General features: G+C 37.9%; 1 protein-coding gene across 3 annotated transcripts in view; it reads right to left on the reverse strand.

The window, feature by feature from the left end:
- Positions 1–11,281, reverse strand: part of KCNMB2 (potassium calcium-activated channel subfamily M regulatory beta subunit 2) — a 513,346-nt gene extending 502,065 nt beyond the window's left edge. For 2 of the 3 annotated variants that reach the window (XM_024990375.2, XM_059885347.1), the window contains exon 1: positions 11,060–11,281. The gene's annotated coding sequence lies outside the window, so the exon portion shown is untranslated. Of the gene's footprint in view, positions 1–10,100; positions 10,480–11,059 lie in introns of those variants that run through there. The other variant, XM_005201658.5, reaches the window with a different exon arrangement.
- Positions 11,282–11,918: the final 637 nt, after the last annotated feature.

Genomic DNA, 11,918 nt, shown 5'->3' on the forward strand with positions numbered 1-11,918 from the left:
AGGGCTATTGTTGTCTTTTATACACCTGGAAAGATTTTCTCAAATTTGGTAACATATTATCTAGGCCTTCCTTTTCCTTTTGATATGAACTTTATTTCCCTCTCTCTTTTCTTTTGATTCATTCCAGCAGAGAATTGAGTCCTGTGCTGTTCTATTTTTATGTTTTTAAAGCAAATAGTTACCTTGAGTTGTCTACACAGAGAGCTCCACATGGCTGTTCCCAAGCACCACACAGGATCAAAAAAAACCACTAGGAAGTGAAGTTAAACCAGTCATTGATCATCCTCACAGAGAGGAAGAAACTGGACCAGTCCTGTTGCAATTTTGTCTAAAGTTAGGTATTATTTTCTTCTGGATTTCAGCTTGTTGTCCCCTCCCCATCCTGCCTCCAGTTTCTTCATTTGGAATAAATGGAAAATTAAAAAATATCCAAAGAAAATCAGTGGTCCCAGATTTACTCAGAAATATAATCCCTTTGAGAAAATTATAGTTCAGCTTCATAGAGCTACAAATTCTTCCTATGGTCAGACATTTTTGGGTGCTCATACACAACCAAACTCAAAAATTATGTCATGGGAAAGATTTACCAAGGGTTTCTCTCTCCTTCTCATAAAGTGCTTTATGTAGCATGGCCACACTGATCCTCTGCATCTGATGCAGAGCAAGAAAAGTTCTAGATTTGCATTTGAATTGCTGCCTATTTTTCAACTTTCTGAGTTTCACTTTGAAAGATACTTTACTTTTGTAGATAAGAATTATGGAGTCAGGCACATGACTTTTACCAGCTTCCCAGTTAAAAAAATTAAACAATAATAATAATAAAAAAATTAGTCTGACAAAACCAAACTAATTATTTTTAAAGTCCTGAACTATGTCACAAAATACAGTGGAATCCCCCAGACCTGCATAGGGTTGTAAAGGCTTTGTTTTGACCAAGTTCCAAATTGAATCCTCCTTCAGAAGAAGCCTACATGGGTTGGTTTTGAAAATCATTTCCAATTGCAAATGCCTGTGAGTTAATACAATTCTATGAATAACAGGCAACCTCACGATTCACAAGCCCTTCTTTCCTTCCTCTTCCATAACAGCCTTGTCTACACCATCGCGCACGAAGAGGGTCCAGTGGAATTAAGACTAGTGTAGTTTCTAGAGCCCTAAATGTCCAGTCCAGCAGCCTGGTAAATAATGATAAGATGTTAAATTCTTACCATGGTAATATAACTTCTGTAATGTGGCTTTACCTCGGGGAATAGGGAAGCCTAGCATGCTGCAGTCCATGGGGTCACAAAGAGTCAAATATGACTGAGCAACTGAACAACAGCATAGCGTTAAGAGGGGAGTGTGTATCAGTCAAAAAGTTACTTTAAAAGCATGATATATATTTAATACAGTTCTATTCATCTGAGAATTGTAAAAAACATAGTGCCTGTTCTCAAAGAGTTTGCAACCTAATTATCTAGTCTAAAATTATACTTTAAAATGTAGTTATATATTTTACTACTTGCCTAACTATTCTTTTTTACTCATTAAGTGGAATTATTGAACGCTGAAAATGAGCTTTTATGTCCAGAGTGTTCTGGAGTTTTAATTTCACACAGGAAAACACCAAGATGACAAGGAACCTGCATGTGGGATTCATCTGACATTTTCCTCATTTAGTACAAATGCTGGCAAATGCAAACCAAAGCCTTCCCATCTAGTAATATAAGCATCTTCTCTTTCTTTCCTAAGAAGTCGACAGGCTTGGTATTTTGACAAGTGATTTATTCCCTCCCCTCCCAGCGAGCTGAAATCCTCACCCAGGCTCGTCTGTCACCCTGGCTTTGATGAGGAGGAGTTTAGGAATTTGCTGTCTGAGGCTGTCAGACTCCAAGTTGGCTTTGAATGGAACGTCCCATCATACTCTTCACAAGATAGGGTAGTGACAGGATAGACAGTAGCAAGGAAAGGACGGAGGAACAGCCACTAACGCACCGGAAAGGACCTAAGTGTAAAAAGAGGTGGGACAACAGGTGAACAAGAAGCGAGTAAGCCCATGGAAGGGCCAGGCTTCACTATTAAAACACAGTTCCTTCCATGCGGCACTCTGTTTCTGAGGTGCATGACTGAGTTGTCCACTTGGTCATTTACCCTCCTTGGGTCAAAGTGGATACTAAGAAACCTAGTGTAGACATCAGTTCAGTTTAGTTCAGTTCAGTCGCTCAGTTGTGTTCGACTCTTTGTGACCCCATGGACTACAGCACGCCAGGCCTCCCTGTTCATCACCAACTCCTGGAGTTTACTCAGACTCATGTCCATTGAGTCAGTGCTGCCATCCAGCCATCTCATCCTCTGTTGCCACTTCTCCACCCACTTTCAATCTTTCCCAGCACAGGGTCTTTTCAAATGAGTCAGTTCTTCACATCAGGGGGCCAAAGTATCAGAGTTTCAGCTTCAGCATCAGTCCTTCCAATGAGTATCTAGGACTGATTTCCTTTAGGATGGACTCGTTGGATCTCCATGCAGTCCAAAGGACTCTCACGAGACTTCTCCAACACCACAGTTAAAAGCATCAATTCTTTGGTGTTCAGCTTTCTTTATAGTCCAACTTTCACATCCATACATGACTACTGGAAAAACTGTAGTCTAGCTGTGACTAGATGGACCTTTGTTGGCAAAGTAATGTCTCTGCTTTTTAGTATGCTGTCTAGGTTGGTCATAACTTTTCTTCCAAGGAACAAGTGTCTTTTCATTTCATGGCTGCAGTCACCATCTGCAGTGACTTTGGAGCCCCCCAAAATAAAGTCTGTCACTGTTCCCATTGTTTCCCATCTATTTGCCATAAAGTGATGGGACCAGATGCCATGACCTTAGTATTCTGAATGCTGAGTTTTAAGCCAACTTTTTCACTCTCCTCTTTCACTTTCATCAAGAGGCTCTTTAGCTCTTCTTCACTTTCTGCTGTATGTATAGACATTACTGACTCGTTTATTCAAGAAAGAAATCTAATACAGACACAATTGATTCATTTATTCAAGAAATACTTATTGAGCATTAGCCACTGCCAGGAGCTCTACTAGGCACTGGAAATATTGTCATGACTATGACCCAGTCCTTAACCTCTAGGGACTTAGAATTTCACTGGGGAGGAGGCAAGCAGATAAGTGAACCAAAGATTATAGCACAGTATGCTAAGGGCCACGGTAGAAATATGTAGAGTATTTTAGAGCAAAAAGGAGCAATTTCTTGTGAAGATTTTTTTAAAAATCAAACCTTGAAAATCTGTGACATTTTTATGACAATGTCACGTCTCCATTTTTGGAGAGATCTATCACTGTTGGGACCAGTTGCACTTAAGCATGTGGATTTGAGAAATGACAAAATATTAAAGGAAACATCCATACAATACAATAGTTACTGGCCCAAACCAACCTTCAAGAAGATGAAATCTGAGAAGTTGTTTGGTGCAGGATGAAGTTCAGAACTGATTCAAGTTTAGCCTATGTAGTAGATTAGTATTTGAGTTTCCCAATAGTTTAATTGGTGGTGCTCATTTCTATTGAGCAATTAAATGAAGTTAAATTGCTATGCATTAAGAATTTAGTAATATAAATCTAGAATAATTGATAATGCTAATTGCCAATTTCATGCACGCCCTGCACAAAAGTCATGTTGGGTGATGATGCGTTCAGTTTACCAGTAATTCAGCCCATACAGCCTTAAGCAGAGTGAAGACAGGAAATGTTGAAACTGGAGCTCAACAAGGCTGAAGAAAGACACTTGGTTAAAGTCCTTTAAAAACAAATCTTTAAAATTTGGTTTCATAGCTCAAAAAGCAGATATTTTCTTGATTTTTCCAAATTTGCATATCTCATTTTATTTCTAATAAGAAATGAGCAAATGTCATACATTTCAGGAAATTCTTTTTCTAGTGCTGACCAGATGCTCAAACACCTTGAATTCTTATATGATGTCTAAATGCTTAAATGACTCTTAAATGATATCTACTGAATGAGCTTAGAGGCATGTAGAAGCAAGAGGTAAGAACTAAAGAGATACTTGAAATCAAAACTCTCAGTGTCATAATATGTGCATGCTCAGACTCTCAGTTGTGTCCGACTCTTTGTGACCCCATGGACTGTAGGCCACCAGGCTCCTCTGCCCATGGAATTTTTCAGGCAAGAATATAGGAGTGGGTTGCCATTTCCTCCTCTAGGAGATCTTCCTGATCCATGGATTGAACCAGAGTCTCCCGTATCGCCTACATTGGCAGGCAGATTCTTTACCACCGCACCACCTGGAAAGGCCATGTCATAATACATATAATGTTTAAAGTTCATTTTAGGTAATGATAGTTAAAGTGGTGATAGGTAATATGTGTTATGTACTTGATTTGTGCCAAGCACAGGGCTAACAGCTATGCATAGATTATCTCACTCAATCCTCATGACCCCAGTGTGTTCTATGACTATCTGCATTCTGCTGAGGAAAAGGAGACTGAAACCAAGTTTAAACAACAGGAATGAGCAGATCTGGGATCCAAACTAGGGTCTTCACGGTGGTGAAACTGATGTTTCCATGCTGCATTATACTGCATTCTAGAGACTGAGGTTTTTCTTAAGAAGCAAGTTAGCGTTCATTTAAGTAGTTTCATTGCAGTTTGAGTCTACTTTTTGTTTAAGGAAAGAATCCATGAGGCATACACATGGTCATAGAGGAGAGAAAAATCTTTTCTTCAGGTTCTCCCTCTAAAAAAAATTTCCCTAATCACTGGCAGCCTTTACTCACTAAATATATTAAAGATAGTTAATCTGACATCCTATGTATTAGGAGTCTCTATGGCTGAAGGGAGAGTAAATTTCAATAGCTTACTAGTTTTTTGACCTTGAGCAGTTTTAATGATTAAATTCTCTACACCTTGGTTTTCTTACCTGTTCAATGAAAAGTATATTTACTACTCTGAAACACTGTAAAGATTAAATGACAATGAGAACTCTATTACTTTTTAAGCATCTCCTCTGTGCCCAGTACTCTAATGGGGGCACTGGCATACTTTATCACATTTAATCTTTAACCCAAAGAAGTAGGTATTATTATCACCATTTACCAGTGAGGAAACTGAGACTTGTTAAGATTAAAATCTGGTCACACAGCTATGAAGTGAAAAAGGTAAGTTTCAGACCAAACCTGTCTATTCCTAAAGCCTATGTTTGTCTCAGATTTTATATCCTTTTCAGATTACACTTCTCTTCACTATAGAGCATTCAAGAAATACTGGGAATTATTATTTGTACTCAATTGGGAAAATAAGATTCTTTTGTTACAGCTTATTTGAAAATGTGTACTTTATGAGTGGTAAAGAGATCACTGTTAACCAGACCAGGAGACTGATCATGCTGATTTTGAGAGAAAGAAATGCATGTAAGCGAATAGTACAGTTGTTGATTGTTATTGATTGATTCCTAGTGCCACACAGGACACCGGGCCTTGTAGGCTCAGGGAGGCATACTGACTCCACTTGTACCTTTCAACCTAGCTTTGCCACCCCTTCCCCATCACCAGAAGAGCACAGGAAACGGAGGATGCGTCTGTGTCCTCAGTCATTTATAGAGATCTGTGAAGATGCCTTTTTGAAATAGAAGTCAACTTTTGGATAAGATCAAATTGAGGCAAATTGAATTTTTATTTGCTTTGACATAGATTGGGATCAGTGATGTGATTATTTTCCTTCCTATGTAGAGAGGAAAAAGAAAATCATCTTGATAAATCTCCTTGACTTTCTTCAAGGTGTTCAGTATCTTTTTTTGAAAAAAAGAAAAGATATTATGACATAAAGATTAGACCCTGAGGTTGAAAAACTTCTGCGTGGAGCCTAACACAATGGATTTTGATGGGGGAAAACGTTCAGTTCCTACATTCAACAGTTTATTCATTCACTTGACTATTGGTGCTATAGGATACATCAGGGAACAAAACAAAGTCCTTACTCTCATAGCATTTACATTCTAATAGGAGAGAGACAGGCAATAAAAACTCAACATACAATATGTGGAGGAATTCTTTGGTATACTATAGAGAAAAATCAGGGGACTAGGAATCAGAACTGTGCAAGGGGTGTGATTTGAAACAAGGTTTTCAGGGAAGTCTTCTCTGACAAAGTGGCATTTGGCTGAGACCAGAAGAAAGTGAGAAACTTAATCAATAGCTATGGAGGGAAGAATTTTGCAAGCACAGAAACGTTAAAGGCTCTGGGGTTTGAGTGTGTGGCATGTTTGAGGAATAGCCGGGAGGTCAGTATGGCTGAAATGAAGTACAGTCATAGCAGAAGGGGCCAGAGAGGAACCCAGCTGCTGATCATGCATGGCCTGTATGCCATTGGAAGGATTTGGGTTTTATCTGTAAAATAAGATGGGAAGATATTGGAGACTTCTGAGCAAAAGATATTATGATATAACCAATTTTGAAATGTCCACTGATGTTGGGTACAGAATAGAATAGGTACATGGGAGCACAGGGAGGACGAAGCAAAAGATCAGTGGTGAAAACATTGTAGTAAACTAAGAGTTGGTGATAACTTGCCCAGAGTGGTTATAGTGGGAATATTGAAGTAGTTGAATTCTAGGTACAGTTTAAAGGTGGAGGCAATGGGATTATTTGTGGTGTGTCAAGGGAAGAGAAGATTCAAATAGGACTCAAGTAAGTAGAAGAATAGAGTTTCTACTTACATACATGGGGGAAATATGGGAGGAAACATTCAGAAATTTGACTTTCAGCATGTTAAGTATAAGGTGCTTATAAGGCATTTAAGTTTTGTAAGAAATTGAATATGTAAGTTTGGAAGTTAGGGGAAAAGTCTAGGTTAGGAATTAGAATTTGTGAGATGTTTATAGTTTCTAAGGACCTGAGACTCATTTAGGAGTAAGTATATAGACAAGAGACAGGGAAGCCTGGCGCACTGCAGTCTGTGGCGCTGCACGGTGTCGGACACAACTTAGCAACTGAACAACAGTAGAGATAAAAAAGGGATTTATAACTGAGTCACGAATCAGTCCAACATTTCAACATTTAGGAGATAATGAGGAACCAGTAAATGATGGATATTAAAAAAATTACTCTGTCTATAGAATTAAACACACACACACACACATTCTCCTTTTCTAAGAAATCTAAGTTGAGGTAGGAATCAGTCTCTGAGAAAAGGTGATGCTGAATTTTTCATGATGTTACAAGAAACCCAAGGAGGAAGGTGTCTAATAGGAAATAGAATTTCTCCTCAGTCTTGCTTGGATCAAAAAATTACTTTGGAATTTAGGGGGAAGACATAGTGTGTGATATAATGTATGATAATGAGAAAAGATGTCAGTATGGTTGGGAAAAAAACATGGATAAATTTTGATGGTAATCTTTGACAATTAATATAATATTTTCTTTTTGAAAAAATATTAAGAACTCTAAAAATCTTCACAACAAATAAATAAAAAGAATAAAATACATCAATAATACCACACTGAGATAACTACTGCCAACATTTTGGTGCAGCTTTTTTCTAGTTTTTTATCACACACACATATATATCAAAATCAGGATTATATGTACATTATTGTGGTCTTCTGTTTAATTTTATATAATAGCAGGAATATTTTTAGATTTAATTTTCATATTTTGGTACAAGGAGAGAGATGATCAAAGAGAAGATTGTGCTAGTTTGAGAAACGTCTGGTCTGATATCTACTGATAAAGTAGAATGATGACTGGGTGTGTATATGAGAGGAACAGAGAAGAAAGATGATGAGACTGGCCTTAGTAACTTGTGTCTTGGTGACTGATACAAGGGCTGGGTTACCCGTGGGGACTGAGAAAAAAAAGTCTGACCAAAGCTTTGCTTATTTTTTCATGTCAGGGTAGATTTCACACTTGCTTTCTGTGTAACTGGAGCATTGTTGCTTTTTCATTACTAGATGTAGCAGAAACTAAAAGGAAAGGATATTTGGAAATGTTTTGGTTGATACCTATTTATATAAACAGGTAATGAAATTAACTTGTGACACAAAATAGGTTATTTTGACTAAATTACTTGGTTTGGCTTTCCCTACCAGAGAAAGAAAAAAAATCATCATATTTCCCCTGTAATTTTCATGGTGTAGGGATTTCAGTATAAACAAATACACCACCAAAATATTATATAGAGCCTTTCCCCACAAATCTGTAAAAATTATGAAAAGTGATTTTAGTTGATCAGTAAAATGTTATGGGTATGACCACTGCAAAATAATTTCTTCTGTTAACAACTTTGATGTCTTAGATTGCCTCTAAAATAACTGCCTAATTAGATTAGATTCAGAAGATATTGGTAAAACCAGAACTAATGAAAACAATAGAAACAATATTCAGTTGTAATCTGACAGTAGTGACTAAATGTGTGTGTTTCTGTCTATGTATTATGAGCTCTCTTTTTCTGTATATGAGCTCTTGATTGGTGAACACAATTGGCTAGAGAATGAGACTTTACAAGGTCAAGGTCACACATTCCACTAGCCCCAGAGAAGCAGAAAACAATGTCATACCCCTCAATTGCACTAGATATTCTGACGATTGTTTTTTGGACATGTGCTCTTGGTCACATAAAGACTAGCCAAGGGAGTTTGGTTCAGTAACAATCATCACACTATTAGGATAAAGGAACACACAACTTTAAGCATAGATGCCACACACTACAGGGCAATGATTTCAACTTTGTGTTTGTGAATACACAGAAGTCACAAATTTGCAAACTCAACTGCATCATAGAAGAGAAAAAGCCCCACTTAGCCTTGATTCTAGTATTTAGCTGAAAACATAATTGTCTGTCACTTTTATTTCTACTTAATACTACATTACTATAGAAGTTTGAGATATACTGAAAAATAGTACATTCTTTTATGAATATACAATTATTCTATGTATCTTCACCATTCATTATAACCAAAACAATGCATCAGAATATAGTTTTTCAAAACCTAAAGTAACATCTTTACATCTTGGAGTTTGTGAAGTCTAATAGAGAAATAACACAATAGCACGGAGCAATTCAGTCACTACGTTTCTGCCACTTCACATTGAGGGTCACATGCAATGACAAATACTGAAACTTGCACCATACATCAACTTGGAGAAACACTGGCTTTTGATCATTGCATTTTTTGCTTTAAAAAAAAAAAAAAGCTTATGATTTCCTGACATTTCCTTTGCTGATTGAGCTATACTGATCCCATAATAAAGTACAAAGCAGTGTAAGTTCCCCCTGCAAATCCACTCATTATCCACTGGACTTTGGAACCCAACTGCCCCTCTCATCTCACAAGGAGGACTGTGCTTTTATGCTGTTCTTTAAAAAAAAAAAAAGGAAAAAAAAAACTGAACCAAGTCCATAACCTCTAACAAATCACCATTTCCATCTGCAGCCCTGGCAGTTGTTTAAAAGCAAGAGCAGGAACAGAGAGAAAGCCCCTTCTTTAGTGCAAAACTCTTGATCTGCTTTAACCAAACCATTTATACAGTGTGGATCAGCCTTTCAATATGCAAAATGGATGAAGGTACCCAATTTTCTTTTATAATAGATAAAATTCAAAGTAATTTTATCAGGGAAATCCACCGTAATCTTCTAATTTCCCTTTAAAAAAATTAGTCTCTGGCTATCAAAACACACTGATCATAGGAATAAAATATTTATCTAACAGGTTTCAAGTCTTAAGGACAGCTTCCTCTTTTTTTTTCTCGGACCTTTATGCCTCCCACCCACCAAAGTCCTCGCTCAACCCTACCAACAGCCCAGCTGGCACCACAGATAAGAAGCAAACTGTTTTCTCCGTGACCTCTAAGCATTCTACTCCATGGGAAAAGCAACGTGGAATGCACACTCAGCAGGCTAAGAGTCTGGAGCCAGTTTGTCCTCGAGGCATTGCTGCCATAAAACATAATAGTATCCACTGTGTTTTGCTTTAAGCAGATCGGTCTCCCACTCCCTCTCTCCCCTTCCTGCTTCTCACTCTGCACCTGCCTGCAATTCACGACCCACACAGCACAGAGCAAACAAAAAAGCACGAAACAGCAACAGATTCCTTTGTTTTACAAGCAAATCCTACCTCCGGTAGTTGTCACATCTTCCTCAAAAGCCACGCTTAATTTTTAATGACAGCGATCCAGTGCAGTCCTCCAAATAGCCACCGGTAATCATCATTACCTCTTGTGCCTAAAGCCTTCCTGGACCATTAATGTCACAACCCTTGCTAACTCATAGCTTTAATACTCCCTGCTCAAAATGTCTGAAAGAGTTTGGAAGGACAATAGGAGTGACAGGCACGCTAGACAGCCATGCTTGAAATTAGTTATCTGAAGCTCCGTTAAAGCTGCTTCTTACTGTTTTTAAAGCGTGCAGGAGGTAGGATTTATTAGCCTATGATGGGCACGCTGTTTCTGTTTTTATTAAATACTGTAATAGGCTGTCTGTTAGCAATGCTGTGATAGGTCCAACATCAGTTCCCCACTGCTTTCAAATTCTCATATTAAAAAGAGAGAGAGAGGGCTCAGACTTCCTTACCGAGACTGAGATCGACACCACCCTGCCTACTGGATCACATTGCCAAATTCTTTTTAACTACAGGAGAGAGAATTCCTTTTGCAAATTGGTGTTTTTACATGGCAAGTGAAGTTGAGAATAAGCATTCTAGGATTCCCCAAACAATTCTCACTCCCAGCAAGGGAATCCTTCCCTTCTCAGTTACAAAAATAAGAATTCTCTGGAGTTAGGTAAAAGAATCAGTCCCCATAGGAAACGTTCTCCTCATTACCGAGGAGGTAGGATTCAGGGCATACATTTACATAAAATTTCAAATTAGTTATCAAAGGGATTGAAAGTATCGATGAGCACATTATTTCATACTAATTTACAAAGCTCTAAGTCCCAGTTTGAAGCAGTCATGTGCCCGGCTCTACTGTCCAAATGGAAAGAATGAATGATGGGTGCAAGGGATGGGGAAGTGTACACTACCTTGATCCACTTTGGACCGTTGTAATCATGGAAGGTGGAAGAGGGATTTCTTACCATTGGTCAGAGAAGACGGTAATTACTTGCTAGAAGTGCTACTCTGAAAAGTTCTGGGTACTTCTCCAAGTAGGGAGGCAGAAGAAAGTTCTTGGTGGCTCACAGTATCGCAGAGGATGTGATCTACTTCCACTACTCAGGCTTAGTCTTTTCCTTCTGCTCTTTCTCCCTTCCTGCTACCCCAGGAGCAGTAAGTTTTATACTGGTTACTATGGAAACCAAGTGGTCTGCTCCAGGGGAGGGGCTTAGAGAAAGCGGCAGATGGAATAAGAAGGGAACTCTACTATACTGGCCTATAGAAGTGAAAATGAGGTGGGATTAACAAACAAAAACTACTCCAAAACAAAATCTCAAAGGAGATGATTGCAGATCAACACTATTTAATTACTGGTATTTTTGTTATCTGGAAATATTGTTATGATTATAGCATCCATTATTTATTATATGCAAGAACTGAATATCTGAATTGCTCAGATATCTGATTTTTTTTTAAGACGTATTTTTCCCTTTCACTCTGTTTTTTCCTTTCCTAAACTTCTGGTTGTTGGTTTTATTCTGCCCTAATTGTATGTGAATTTTAGCTGCTATTTGACTGGTTACAATTTCTTTTCAAGAATAAAGTGTGACTTAGTGAGAAAATCTCCTTGTATCACAAAATGTAAACACATTTCATTCTGATTAAGTATTCTTACAGTGATTTCCCCGGGGCAAAATCAGAAAATATTACAATTTAAAGTTCAAAAAATAATTCTGCTCCCATTATGTTGGTAGGACAAAAAGGCTTTTTCAAATTTTCAGTTCTTAAAGTAGAAAAAAAGTAATTTTTTTGTATTTTGTCCAAAACCTTTCACTAGCCTCA

Source organism: Bos taurus, chromosome 1, assembly GCF_002263795.3.
Source record: "Bos taurus isolate L1 Dominette 01449 registration number 42190680 breed Hereford chromosome 1, ARS-UCD2.0, whole genome shotgun sequence".
Classification (NCBI taxonomy): Eukaryota; Metazoa; Chordata; class Mammalia; order Artiodactyla; family Bovidae; genus Bos; species Bos taurus.